Here is a 12,837-nt window from a genome sequence, read left to right on the forward strand (position 1 = left end):
AAAATATGGAATCAACTGGATACAGAAAATGTGGCATACATACAGAATGCAATACTACTCAGCCATCAAATGAATGAAATTCTGACATTTGAAACAAAATGGATGGAAATGGAGATCATCATGCTAAGCGAAATAAGCAAAGCCCAGAAAGACAAGTAACACATATTTTCTCCAATTTGTGAAAGTTAATATATTTAGAGTGTTAAGAATATATGAGTGTCCTATCATTTGGAATAGCAAATCTCTGCAAATTATTGAAGAAGACTTCCAAACTCATTTCACAAAGCTAACACTACTCTGATACCAAAGGAAAACATGGGTTTCACAAGAAAAAAAATAGGCAAGTATAGTTTTGATGCAAAATTCTTGATAAACATGTATATGTAATTTTTCAATAAAATAATGGCAAGCCAAAGCCATTAGTACATTAAAAATATCACTTATCATGATCAAGTATGATTTATCCCTGGTATGCAAACATAGTTCAACTTTTGTAAAAGCAGTAAATGTTATGTCACAAGAACAAAATGAAAAAAAAAATCATATGGTCAAGTCTCTAGATGCAGAAAAATAATTTCAAAGAATCCAAAATTTTCCTGATGAAAAATGTCAATTAGGTGTGGAAGGAATATACCTCAGTGAGATAAGCATCATATATGACAAACCCATAAAGAACTTCATACTGAATGGTGATAAATTCAAAGCTTCCCCTTTAAGATCTGGAACAAGACAAAGATGCCCACTCTTACCATTTACGTTCAATATGATACTAGAAGTTCTATCCACAGAAATCAAACAGGAAATAAAACAGGAGAAATAAAGAAAAGACATGTAAACTGGAAAGGAACTAGTGAAATTCTCCATGCTTGAGATGACATCATCCTAAAAAATAATCAAGAATTTTTTAATCAAAAATTATAAATTATATATGTATCCTTTAAGGTTGCAAATAGAAAGTCAACACAATATACTAGAAGCATTTTTCTACATTGAAACCAAATTTTCGGGCCAGTGCTTTGGTGCAGCAGATTAAAGCCTGGCCTGATGTGCTGGCATCCCATATGGATGCCTGTTCTATTCCTGGCTGCTTCTCTTCCAATCCAGCTCTCTGCTATGGCCTGGGAAAGCAGCATCCATGTAGGAGACCCGGAAGAAGCTTCTGGCTTGGGATCAGTGCAGCTTTGGATGTTGCAGCCATCTGGGGTGTGAACCAGACGATGGAAGACCTGTATCTCTACCTCTCTCTGTAACTCTTTCAAATAAAAAATAAACCTTAAAATTTTTTTCTAAAAAGAAAATACAAAGGAGAAATTTCATTTTCAATAGCCAAAAATAGAATAAAAATAAATTTTAAAGAGAAAGAGGTTTGTACAGTAGAAAGAATAAATCACTGATAAAATTAAAGACAGCACAAATAAATGGAAAGCTATTCTATGTTCATGAATTAAAAACAATTGTTAAATTTCCATACTACCCAAAGTGATACACAGACTCAGTGCAAACTCTATACAATTTTTAATGCAATTTCTTTGTATCTAAAAACAATATTAAAAAACAGTATTAAATGCATATGAAAATAAAAAATACTAAATAGTGAGGCAAACATGAACAAAAAGGACAAAGCTGGAGGCAACTGATTTCAAATTATACTACCAAGTGGTAGTAATTGAAAAATATTGGTACTGGCATAAATGTTAGTGCATTCACCAATGACCCCGAATAGAGATTGACAATAAAAAGAGTAAACAGAAAGTAAATAAAAAGAACAGAGACATCTATTGTCCACGGCTTTTTTTCAAAAGTATCAAGAATGCATGGTTGGCAAAGGACAATGTCATCAATAAATGGTATTGCTAAAATGCCATATGCAAATCCATATGCAGTAAGAATAACACTGGATCCCTATCTCTAATCGTACACAAAAATCACCTTAAAATGAATTAAAGACTTAAAGTTGGAGGAAGGGTAGGGTGGAAAATATCACTGTGTTCCTAATTCTATACATATGAATTACATGAAATCTGTTTACCTTAAATTAAAAAAATAACAATAAGCTATGAAAGTACTAACAGAAAACATAGGAAGAAAAGTGTAAGACATTGCTCTGGCAATGATGTTTTAGATTTCACTCACAAAGTATAAGTAACAAAAGCAAAGATAGACAAATGGGAGTACATAAAATGGAAAGATCCTCCAACAACAAAGCAATCAATAGAATGAAGAGAGAACCTATGGATTGGGGGATATATTAGAATTTTGCCAATGAATTAATATCCAAAATACCTAGGGAACTCTTCCCTATAAAGAGCAAACAAATAATCTGACTAAGAAATGGGCAAAGAACTTGCCTAGATACTTTCCAAAAGAACACATAGAAATACCTAGGATATATATGAAACAATAATTAAGATCACTAATTATTATAGTGATACAAATAAAAACCACTATGACAAATCTCCTTACACCTTAGAATGCTTGGGATCAAAACCACAAAAGATAACATGTATCAGTGAGGATGTGGAAAAAAAGAGAACATTTATGTATACTCGGTGAGAATCTAAATTAGTACACTCGTTACAGAAAACTGTATAGAGGATCATCAAAAACTAAAAATAGAATTACCAGCTAACCAGTTTCTTGGTATTTATTCAATAGACTTGAAATGAGTATCTTGTCACTCCCCCTCTTCGTGGAGGAACGACACTAGACCCTGCGCTGTTCTTTTTGTCTGCTCGGCCCTTCCCGGGTTTGCTGCTGGTCCTTCCCGGGTTGGCTGCCAATCCTTCCACCTCCGTGGAGGGGCGGCTCCCCCTGCCACTTTCCCCACTTCCGCGGGGGAGCGGCACACCACTGGCCGGCTCTCTCGGGGGCTGCTCAGATGTTATCCGGATGTTCCCCTTAGATGTTCCTGGTGTTCCCCTTAGATGTTCCTGGTGCATGTTGTCTCTCTCCTCCTTTATAGTCCTCTTCCACCAATCCCAACTCTGCTACCCACACGCCGAGTACGCTGCTCTCCTCCAATCAGGAGCAGGATGAGCTCCTGCAGGTTATTGGTCGAACTGGAGGCAGCTGTGTAGAAGTTGTTTACTCCTCTCCCAGCGCCATATTGTGGGAGAGCAGATGCATAGAATAAGTCTTAATTCCAGTAACCTAGTCTAGTCCGAGTTGCTCCCCACAGTATCTCAAAAAAAAAATATTGGTATTCCCATGTTCATTGCAGCACTATATACAATATCCTAGTTATAGAATCAATTTAAATATTAATCAGGAAATAAATGAATACAACTGATGTATAAGTATGTGTGTGTGTTTACATATGTATGTGTGGTGTATACACACAGATATATATATATGCACATAAAGATAAATAGTAAATGTTATCACTAAATGAGGGCTTTCAAACTATTTAACTCACAAATGCGCAGAGTAAAATGGCATTAAGTGAGGTTGTAGCTGGGAGAATGGAAAGATAATAGTCAAAGAGCATGAGCCTCAGAGCAATTGCCACAACCTGCTGAAAGTACTAATTCCTCTATGTTTCAACATTGCAGTGAGGAAATTTCTAATGTTTGTATCACAAAGCAGTGTTAAATATTTTAGCAAATGTCTATGCTATGTAGCTGAATTTAATCAGTACACTTCAGATTTAAGGATGGTGACCCCAGGGCTGGCACTGTGGTATAGTGAGTAGAGCTGCTGCCTGCAATGCCAGCATGCCATATGGGTGCTGGCTTGTTTCCCTGCTGCCCCACTTCTGATCAGGCTCTCTGCTCATGGCCTGGGAAGAGCAGAAAAGGACGGCCCAAGCGTTTGGGCCCTTGCAACCACTGCTGCTGCCATCTGGGGAAGAAACCAGTGGATGGAAGATACCTGTCTCTCTCTTTTTTCATGTACATTGGAATGCAGGTTTTTTTTTTGTTTTTTTTTTTGTTTTGTTTTGTTTTTTTTTTTTTGTCACACAAGTTTCATGTCTTTCATGTATACAGATTTAGGAACATGGTGATCCCTACGGCTTACAGCCCAACCCGTTTTCCTCCTCCCACTCCCAATTCCACTCTTAATTTTTACAAAGATTTTGTTTACTTAATACTTGTAAGGTTAACCCTACACTAAATAAAGAGTTCAATAAATAGTATGAAGAAAAAAACACTGTTCCTCAACAAGAGAGACAAGGGCTATAAATAATCATCAAATCTCAAAATGTCAATTTCACTCCAATACATGACATTTTAGGTACTCTATTAGCTACCCCCAGATCAGGAAAAACATATGTCTGTCTGTCTTTTTGGGACTGGCTTATTTCACTAAGAATATTGGTTGCCAATTGTATCCATTTTGCTGTAAATGACAAGATTTCATTTTTTTTTTTACATCTGAGTAGTACTCCATGGTGTATATATATTGTAATTTCTTTCTCCAGCCATCAGTTGATGGACATGTGGGTTGATTCCATATCTTAACTCTTATGAATTGAGCTGCAATAAACATAAGAGTACACATAGCTCTTTCATATGCTGATTTTCACAAGAGGGATGGTTAGTTTATATCGTAGGTCTGTATTTCTGAGGTATCTCCATAATACCTTCCAGAATGGCTGCACCAGTTTCCATTCCAGCCAACAGTGGCTTAAGGTATCTTTCTCCCCACAGCTTCACCAGTATTTGTTGTTCGTTGATTTCTCTATGATAGCCATTCTAACTGGGGTGAAAACCTCATTGTGGTTTTCACTTGGGCTTCCCTGATGGCTTCTAATTCTGATCATTTTTTCAAGCATCTGTTGGCCATTTGAATTTCCTCTTTTGAAAAATGCCTGACTTTCAAAATTAATTTTTTTAAAAGATACCCTCAGGAGCCATTACTGTGGTATAGTAGGTTGGGCCTCCGCTTGTAGCAGCAGTATCCCTTAAAGGCGCTTGTTCAAGTCCTGGCACTGTACTTGCAATCTAGCTTCTGGCTGGTGGCCTTAGGAAAGTAGTGGAAGAAAGCCCAAGCGCTTGGGCCCCTGAACACGCATGAGAAACCCAGGAGACGCTCCTGACTTTGGATGGGCCTAGCTCTGGCCTTTGCAGCCAGCTGGGGAGTGAATCATTAGATGGAAGACCCATCTCCCTGTCTGTCTCTCTCTCTCAAATATTTTTTAAAAAGGTAACCTCACTTTGTGCCCCATAACTGCATAGATCAATAATTACTAATAGAGGATTTTCAGGACTGTTAAATCAGACTCTGCACGATACTGTCATGGAGAATACATATTAGCATGCATTTTTTCAAACCAACAGTATACACAACACTCAGAGTGAACTCTGAAGTAAACTGTAAGCTTTGAGTGACGCTGCTACTTCAACACAGGTTCCTCAGCTGTGAGCATCGTGCCTCTCTGGGGGAAGGATCGTGATAATGGAGGAGTCGGCGTTCATATGGGGGCAGGACGTGTTTGGAAATTTCTCAACTGCCTACTTGGTTTTCTGTGAACTTAAGACTGTTTTGAAAAATGAAGTATTCATTTAAAAAAAGGCAGCCAGAGGAATTTTATTCATTCTCTAATTATGCCAGGAAGATACTGATAGCCATAATTTGGGATACTACTTAATAGGAAAAACATAATTTTCCCCTTCTGTTACAGTGTTTTAACTTCACTGTATGTGGCAGTACCTCTCAAAAGCTACTTAGAAGGGCTCTAAAATATAGTTTCCAAATACTTTATGTTTTTGCTTCCCGTTCTCCTCCCTCTCACATTTCTGTACTTCTCTGTACGAACACAGAGAAGGCATCCAAGGAACAAAAATCTAAGCTTCACTCTGCCTGTATCACACTGCTGTTAGTGTTTAAAAATTAGCATTTTGTGGCATAAAACAAATTTATTATTTTTGAATTCTAGAGACCAGAAGCCCAACATGTACACACTCTTCAGGGTATAGCCAAGGTGCTGTCAGGGCTCTGTCCCTTTTTCCTCCAGAAGTGTCTAGGGGACAGTGTGCTACTCCGTCTTTTCCAGCTTCAGGAGGCTCCCAGCCAGCTGTCACATCACTCCAACTTGTTCCTATCATGACCTTCTTCCCTGACACTTCTTCATCCCTCTCTTATATTCAAAGTTCCTTAATACTACATTGATCTCATCTAGAAAATCCAAAGTAGTCTCCCTACTTCATGGATCCCTACCTTGCAAGTCTCTTTTGCCTTGGGCAGTAGCGTATTCACATTCTCCATGGATATGAAACTGCGCATACCAGGGGTGGGGAATAATATACCTACCATGTGGTCATTTTCCACTATGATATGGGGTATGAATGGGGCTAATGACCCAGTGATGTAGTTCTCAATGATGATACCTAAAATGGGCTCTATGCGAGACAATTCCTATATCCAGAACCCCTATTACATATTTCTGACTGTACAATGCCTTCTTCCTTCACAATAACCATAAGGATTTGTTCCTGTCTCATCATCCATTGTTTGTAATTCCTTTCCAGCTCAATCCCTTTACCCCCATACCCATGAAATCCACATCCCACCACATGCAGCAGAAGTATCCGTGGAAACCATATGAAACGCAAGACTTTCGTCACCCAACTCTTGGTTTCACCCTGGTGGATGAGCACTTACAGGACTCCTAGGATGATACACATTAGTCCAGCTAGGTCCAGTGCAACCATGTCCATTCAGATAAAATAAGACAGTATGCATTGAGAGTCAGTGACCCACATTTCAGGTCCAGAATCAAACTCTGGCACTGTGCTTCCTTATTTGGACAAGTCACACAGTGCTTTGGGTCTTAATCCTGAAACGTGGTGAGGTGAATGACCTCTCCGTTCACTCCATCCTACCTCCCAGGACTGGTGAAAAGACCAAAGGAGATCATCAACACTAAAGTGTTTGCAAGCTGTAAAATGCACAACTAGATGAGCAATCACGGTATTAATGATTGCCAAAAGTTGTGCAAAGAAATGAAGGAAATATAAAGATATGTTAGAAAACATTTTTTTTATTTATCTTTAAACTTTTATTTAATGAATATAAATTTCCAAAGTACAGCTTATAGATTACAATGGCTTCCCCCCCACCATAACTTCCCTCCCACCCGCAACCCTCCCCTTTCCCTCTCCCTCTCCCCTTCCATTCACATCAAGATTCATTTTCGATTCTCTTTATATACAGAAGATCAGTTTAGCATACATTAAGTAAAGATTTCAACAGTTTGCTCCCACACAGAAACATAAAGTGAAAAATACTGTTTGAGTACTAGTTATAGCATTAAATCTCAATGCACAGCACATTAAGGACAGAGATCCTACATGAGGAGTAAGTGCACAGTGACTCCTGTTGTTGACTTAACAAATTGACACTCTTGTTTATGGCCTCAGTAATCACCCTAGGCTCTTGTCATGAGTTGCCAAGGCTATGGAAGCTTTTTAAGTTAGCCAACTCTGAACATATTTAGACAAGGTCATAGTCAAAGTGGACGTTCTCTCCTCCCTTCAGAGAAAGGTACCTCCTTCTTTGATGACCTGTTCTTTCCACTGGGACCTCACTCGTGGAGATTTTTCATTTAGGTTGTTGTTTTGTTTTTTTTTTTTTTTTTTTTTGCCAGAGTGTCTTGGCTTTCCATGCCTGAAATACTCTCATGGGCTTTTCAGCCAGATCCGCATGCTTATGGGCTGATTCTGAGGCCAGAGTGCTGTTTAGGTCATCTGCCATTCTATGAGTCTGCTGTGTATCCCGCTTCCCATGTTGGATCGTTCTCTCCCTTTTTTATTCTATAGGTTAGTATTTTCAGACACTGTTTATTTATTTCATTAAGTTTGATTTCTCTAAACTGTTAGGAAGAAATTACAATTAGTCACTTTGCATAATAAAACTAATATTTTAAAATAAATAATAACATTAAATACTTTTCTTTGATTTGTACACTAAAAAAAACTGACCAAAATCCTTTACAGGTTTAACTATATGTGAATAAGTGTTAGGGTTTTTGTTTTGTTTTGTTTTGTTTTGTTTTGTTTTTAACTTTTATTTAATGAATATACGTTTCCAAAGTACGAATAATGGATTACTATGGCTTCCCCCCCATACCGTCCCTCCCACCCACAACCCTCCCCTTTCCCACTCCCTCTCCCCTTCCATTCACATCAAGATTCATTTTCGATTATCTTAATATACAGAAGATCAGCTTAGTATACATTAAGTAAGGATTTCAACAGTTTGCTCCCACACAGAAACATAAAGTGAAAAATAATAGATAATTTTTTTTTAATGATGATGAAATCAGATCAGACCTATTGTCATGTTTAATCCCAGTGAGAGTCAAGTTGGGAGTTGATAGTTTCTTTTTTTTTTCTTTTTTTTTTTTTTACAGAGGATCAGTTTAGTATGCATTAAGTAAAGATTTCAACAGTTTGCACCCCCATAGAAACACAAAGTGAAATATATTATTTGAGTACTCGTTATAGCATTAAATCTCAATGCACAGCACATTAAGGACAGAGATCCTACATGAGGAGTAAGTGCACAGTGACTCCTGTTGTTGACTTTACCAATTGACACTCCTGTCTATGGCATCAGTAATCTCCCTATGCTCCAGTCATGAGTTTCCAAGGCTATGGAAGCCCTCTGAGTTCTCTGACTCTTATGTTGTTTAGACAAGGTCATAGTCAAAGTGGAGGTTCTCTCCTCCCTCCAGAGAAAGGTACCTCCTTCTTTGATGACCTGTTCTTTCCACTGAGATCTCACTCACAGAGATCTTTTGCCAGAGTGTCTTGGCTTTCCATGCGTGAAATACTCTCATGGGCTTTTCAGCCAGATCTGAATGCCTTTAGGGCTGATTCTGAGGCCAGAGTGCTATTTAGGACATCTGCCATTCTATGAGTCTGCTGAGTATCTCACTTCCCATGTTGGATCACTCTCCCCTTTATTTATTCTATCGGTTAGTGTTAGCAGGTACTAGACTTGCTTATGTGCTCCCTTTGACTCTTAGTCCTTTCATTATGATCAATTGTGAACTGAAATTGATCACTTGGACTAGTGAGATGGCATTGGTACATGCCACCTTGATGGGATTAAATTGGAGTACCCTGGTATGTTTCTAACTCTACCATTTGGGGCAAGTCAGCTTGAGCATGTCCCAAATTGTACATCTCTTCCCTCTCTTATTCCCACACTTATATTTAACAGCAAACACTTTTCAGTTAAGTTTCAACACTTAAGAATAACTGTGTATTAATTACAGAATTAAACCAGTCATATTAAGTAGAACAGACAAAAAAACTACTAAGAGGGATAATGTATTAAGTTGTTCATTAACAGTCAGGGCTATGCTGATCAAGTCACCGTTTCCCATAGTGTCCATTCCACTTCAACAGGTTTCCTTTTTGGTGTTCAGTCAGTTGTCACCGATCAGGGAGAACATATGGTATTTGTCCCTTTGGGACTGGCTTATTTCACTCAGCATGATGTGTTCCAGATTCCTCCATTTTGTTGCAAATGACTGGATTTCGTTGTTTCTTACTGCGGTATAGTATTCTAAAGAGTACATATCCCATAATTTCTTTATCCAGTCTACCGTTGATGGGCATTTAGGCTGGTTCCAGGTCTTAGCTATTGTGAATTGAGCTGCAATAAACATTAGGGTGCAGACCGCTTTTTTGTTTGCCAATTTAAATTCCTTTGGGTAAATTCCAAGGAGTGGGATGGCTGGGTCGAACGGTAGGGTTATCTTCAGGTTTCTGAGGAATCTCCAGACTGACTTCCATAGTGGCTTGACCAGTTTGCATTCCCACCAACAGTGGGTTAGTGTCCCTTTTTCCCCACATCCTCGCCAGCATCTGTTGTTGGTAGATTTCTGAATGTGAGCCATTCTAACCGGGGTGAGGTGGAACCTCATTGTGGTTTTGATTTGCATTTCTCTGATTGCTAATGACCTTGAACATTTTTTCATGTGCCTGTTGGCCATTTGGATTTCCTCTTTTGAAAAATGTCTATTGAGGTCCTTGGCCCATCTCTTAATTGGGTTGTTGGTTTTGTTTTTGTGGAGTTTCTTGATCTCTTTGTAGATTCTGGTTATTAACCCTTTATCTGTTGCATAGTTTGCAAATATTTTTTCCCATTCTGACGGTTGTCTCTTCACTCTCCTGACTGTTTCTTTTGCAGTACAGAAACTTCTCAATTTGATGCAATCCCAATAGTTAATTTTGGCTTTGACTGCCTGTGCCTCCCGGGTCTTTTCCAGAAACTCTTTGCCTGTGCCAATATCTTGAAGGGTTTCTCCAATGTTCTCTAGTAACTTGATGGTGTCAGGTCGTAGATTTAGGTCTTTAATCCATGTTGAGTGGATTTTTGTGTAAGGTGTAAGGTAGGGGTCTTGCTTCATGATTTTGCACGTGGAAATCCAATTTTCCCAGCATCATTTATTGAATAGACTGTCCTTGCTCAAGGAATTAGTTTTAGATCCTTGATCAAATATAAGTTGGCTGTAGATGTTTGGGTTGATTTCTGGTATTTCAATTCTGTTCCATTGGTCTATCCATCTGTTTCTGTACCAGTACCATGCTGTTTTGATTACAACTGCCCTGTAGTATGTCCTGAAATCTGGTATTGTGATGCCTCCGGCTTTGTTTTTGTTGTACAAGATTGCTTTAGCTATTCGAGGTCTCTTGTGCCTCCATATAAATTTCAGCACCAATTTTTCCAGATCTGAGAAGAAGGTCTTCGGTATCTTGATTGGTATTGCATTGAATCTATAAATTGCTTTTGGGAGAATGGACATTTTGATGATATTGATTCTTCCAATCCATGAGCATGGAAGATTTTTCCATTTCTTGGTATCCTCTTCTATTTCTTTCTTTAAGGTTTTGTAATTTTCATCGTAGAGATCTTTAACATCCTTGGTTAAGTTTATTCCAAGGTATTTGATTGTTTTTGTAGCTATTGTGAATGGGATTGATCTTAGAAGTTCTTCCTCAGCCATGGCATTGTCTGTGTATACAAAGGCTGTTGATTTTTGTGCATTGATTTTATATCCTGCTACTTTGCCAAACTCTTCTATGAGTTCCAATAGTCTCTTAGTAGAGTTCTTTGGGTCCCCTAAATACAGAATCATGTCATCTGCAAAGAGGGATAGTTTGAGTTCTTCCTTCCCAATTTGTATCCCTTTAATTTCTTTTTCTTGCCTAATAGCTCTGGCTAGAACCTCCAGAACTATATTGAATAGCAGTGGTGAGAGTGGACATCCCTGTCTGGTCCCAGATCTCAGTGGAAATGCTTCCAACTTTTCCCCATTCAATAGGATGTTGGCTGTGGGTTTTTCATAGATTGCTTTGATTGTATTGAGGAATGTTCCTTCCAAACCCAGTTTGCTTAGAGTTTTCATCATGAACGGGTGTTGTATTTTATCAAATGCTTTCTCGGCATCTATGGAGAGAATCATATGGTTTTTCTTCTGCAGTCTGTTAATGTGGTGTATCACATTGATTGTCTTGCGCACATTAAACCATCCCTGCATACCAGGGATAAATCCCAGTTGGTCTGGGTGGATGATCTTTCTGATGTGTTGTTGCATTCTATTGGCGAGAATTTTATTGAGGATTTTTGCATCTATGTTCATCAGGGATATTGGTCTGTAATTCTCTTTCAGTGCTGCATCTTTTTCCGGCTTAGGAATTAAGGTGATGCTGGCTTCATAGAAAGAATTTGGGAGGATTCCCTCTTCTTCGATTGTTCTGAATAGTTTGAGAAGAATTGGAGTTAGTTCTTCTTTAAATGTCTGGTAGAATTCAGCAGTGAATCCATCTGGTCCTGGGCTTTTCTTTGTTGGGAGGGCCTTTATTACTGTTTCAATTTCTGTCTCAGTTATGGGTCTGTTTAGGTTTTCGATGTCTTCCTGGTTCAATTTAGGCAGGTTGCATGTGTCCAGGAATCTATCCATTTCTGATAGGTTTCCCTGTTTGCTGGCATACAAGTCCTTGTAGTAATTTCTGATGATTCTTTTGATTTCTGTGGTGTCTGTTGTTACATTTCCTTTTTCATCTCTGATTTTATTAATTTGGGTCTTTTCTCTTCTTTTTTTAGTTAGTTGGGCCAATGGGGTGTCAATTTTGTTTATTTTTTCAAAAAACCAGCTCCTCGTTTGGCTGATTTTTTGTAATGTTTTTCTTGATTCAATCCTGTTGATTTCTTCTCTGATTTTAATTATTTCTCTTCTCCTACTAGATTTGGGTCTGGTTTGCTGTAGGTTTTCTAGATCCTTGAGGTGAATAGAAAGCTCATCTATTTGGTGCCTTTCCAATTTCTTGATGTAGGCACCTATTGATATAAACTTTCCTCTTAACACTGCTTTTGCTGCGTCCCATAAGTTTTGGTATGTTGTGCTGTTATCCTCATTTACTTCCAGGAAGTTTTTGATTTCTCTTTTGATTTCTTCTATGACCCATTGTTCATTCAGGAGCATGTTGTTCAATCTCCATGTGTTTGCGTATGCTCTAGGGATTCCTGAGTTGTTCATTTCCAACTTCATTCCTTTATGGTCTGAGAAGCTGCATGGTATGATTCTAATTCTTTTGAATTTGCTGAGACTTGCTTTATGGCCTAATATGTGGTCAATCCTAGAGAAGGTTCCATGTACTGCTGAGAAGAATGTATAATCTTTAGCTGTAGGATTGAAAGTTCTGTATATATCTGTTAGATCCATTTGGGCTATAGTGTCGTTTAAATCTACTGTATCCTTGTTGATCTTCTGTCCTATTGATCTGTCTATTTCTGAGAGTGGAGTATTGAAGTCCCCCAGTACTATTGTATTGGGGTCTAAGTCTCCCTTTAAATCCGTTAACAAATCTTTTAGATAAACCG

Source organism: Oryctolagus cuniculus, chromosome 6, assembly GCF_964237555.1.
Source record: "Oryctolagus cuniculus chromosome 6, mOryCun1.1, whole genome shotgun sequence".
Classification (NCBI taxonomy): Eukaryota; Metazoa; Chordata; class Mammalia; order Lagomorpha; family Leporidae; genus Oryctolagus; species Oryctolagus cuniculus.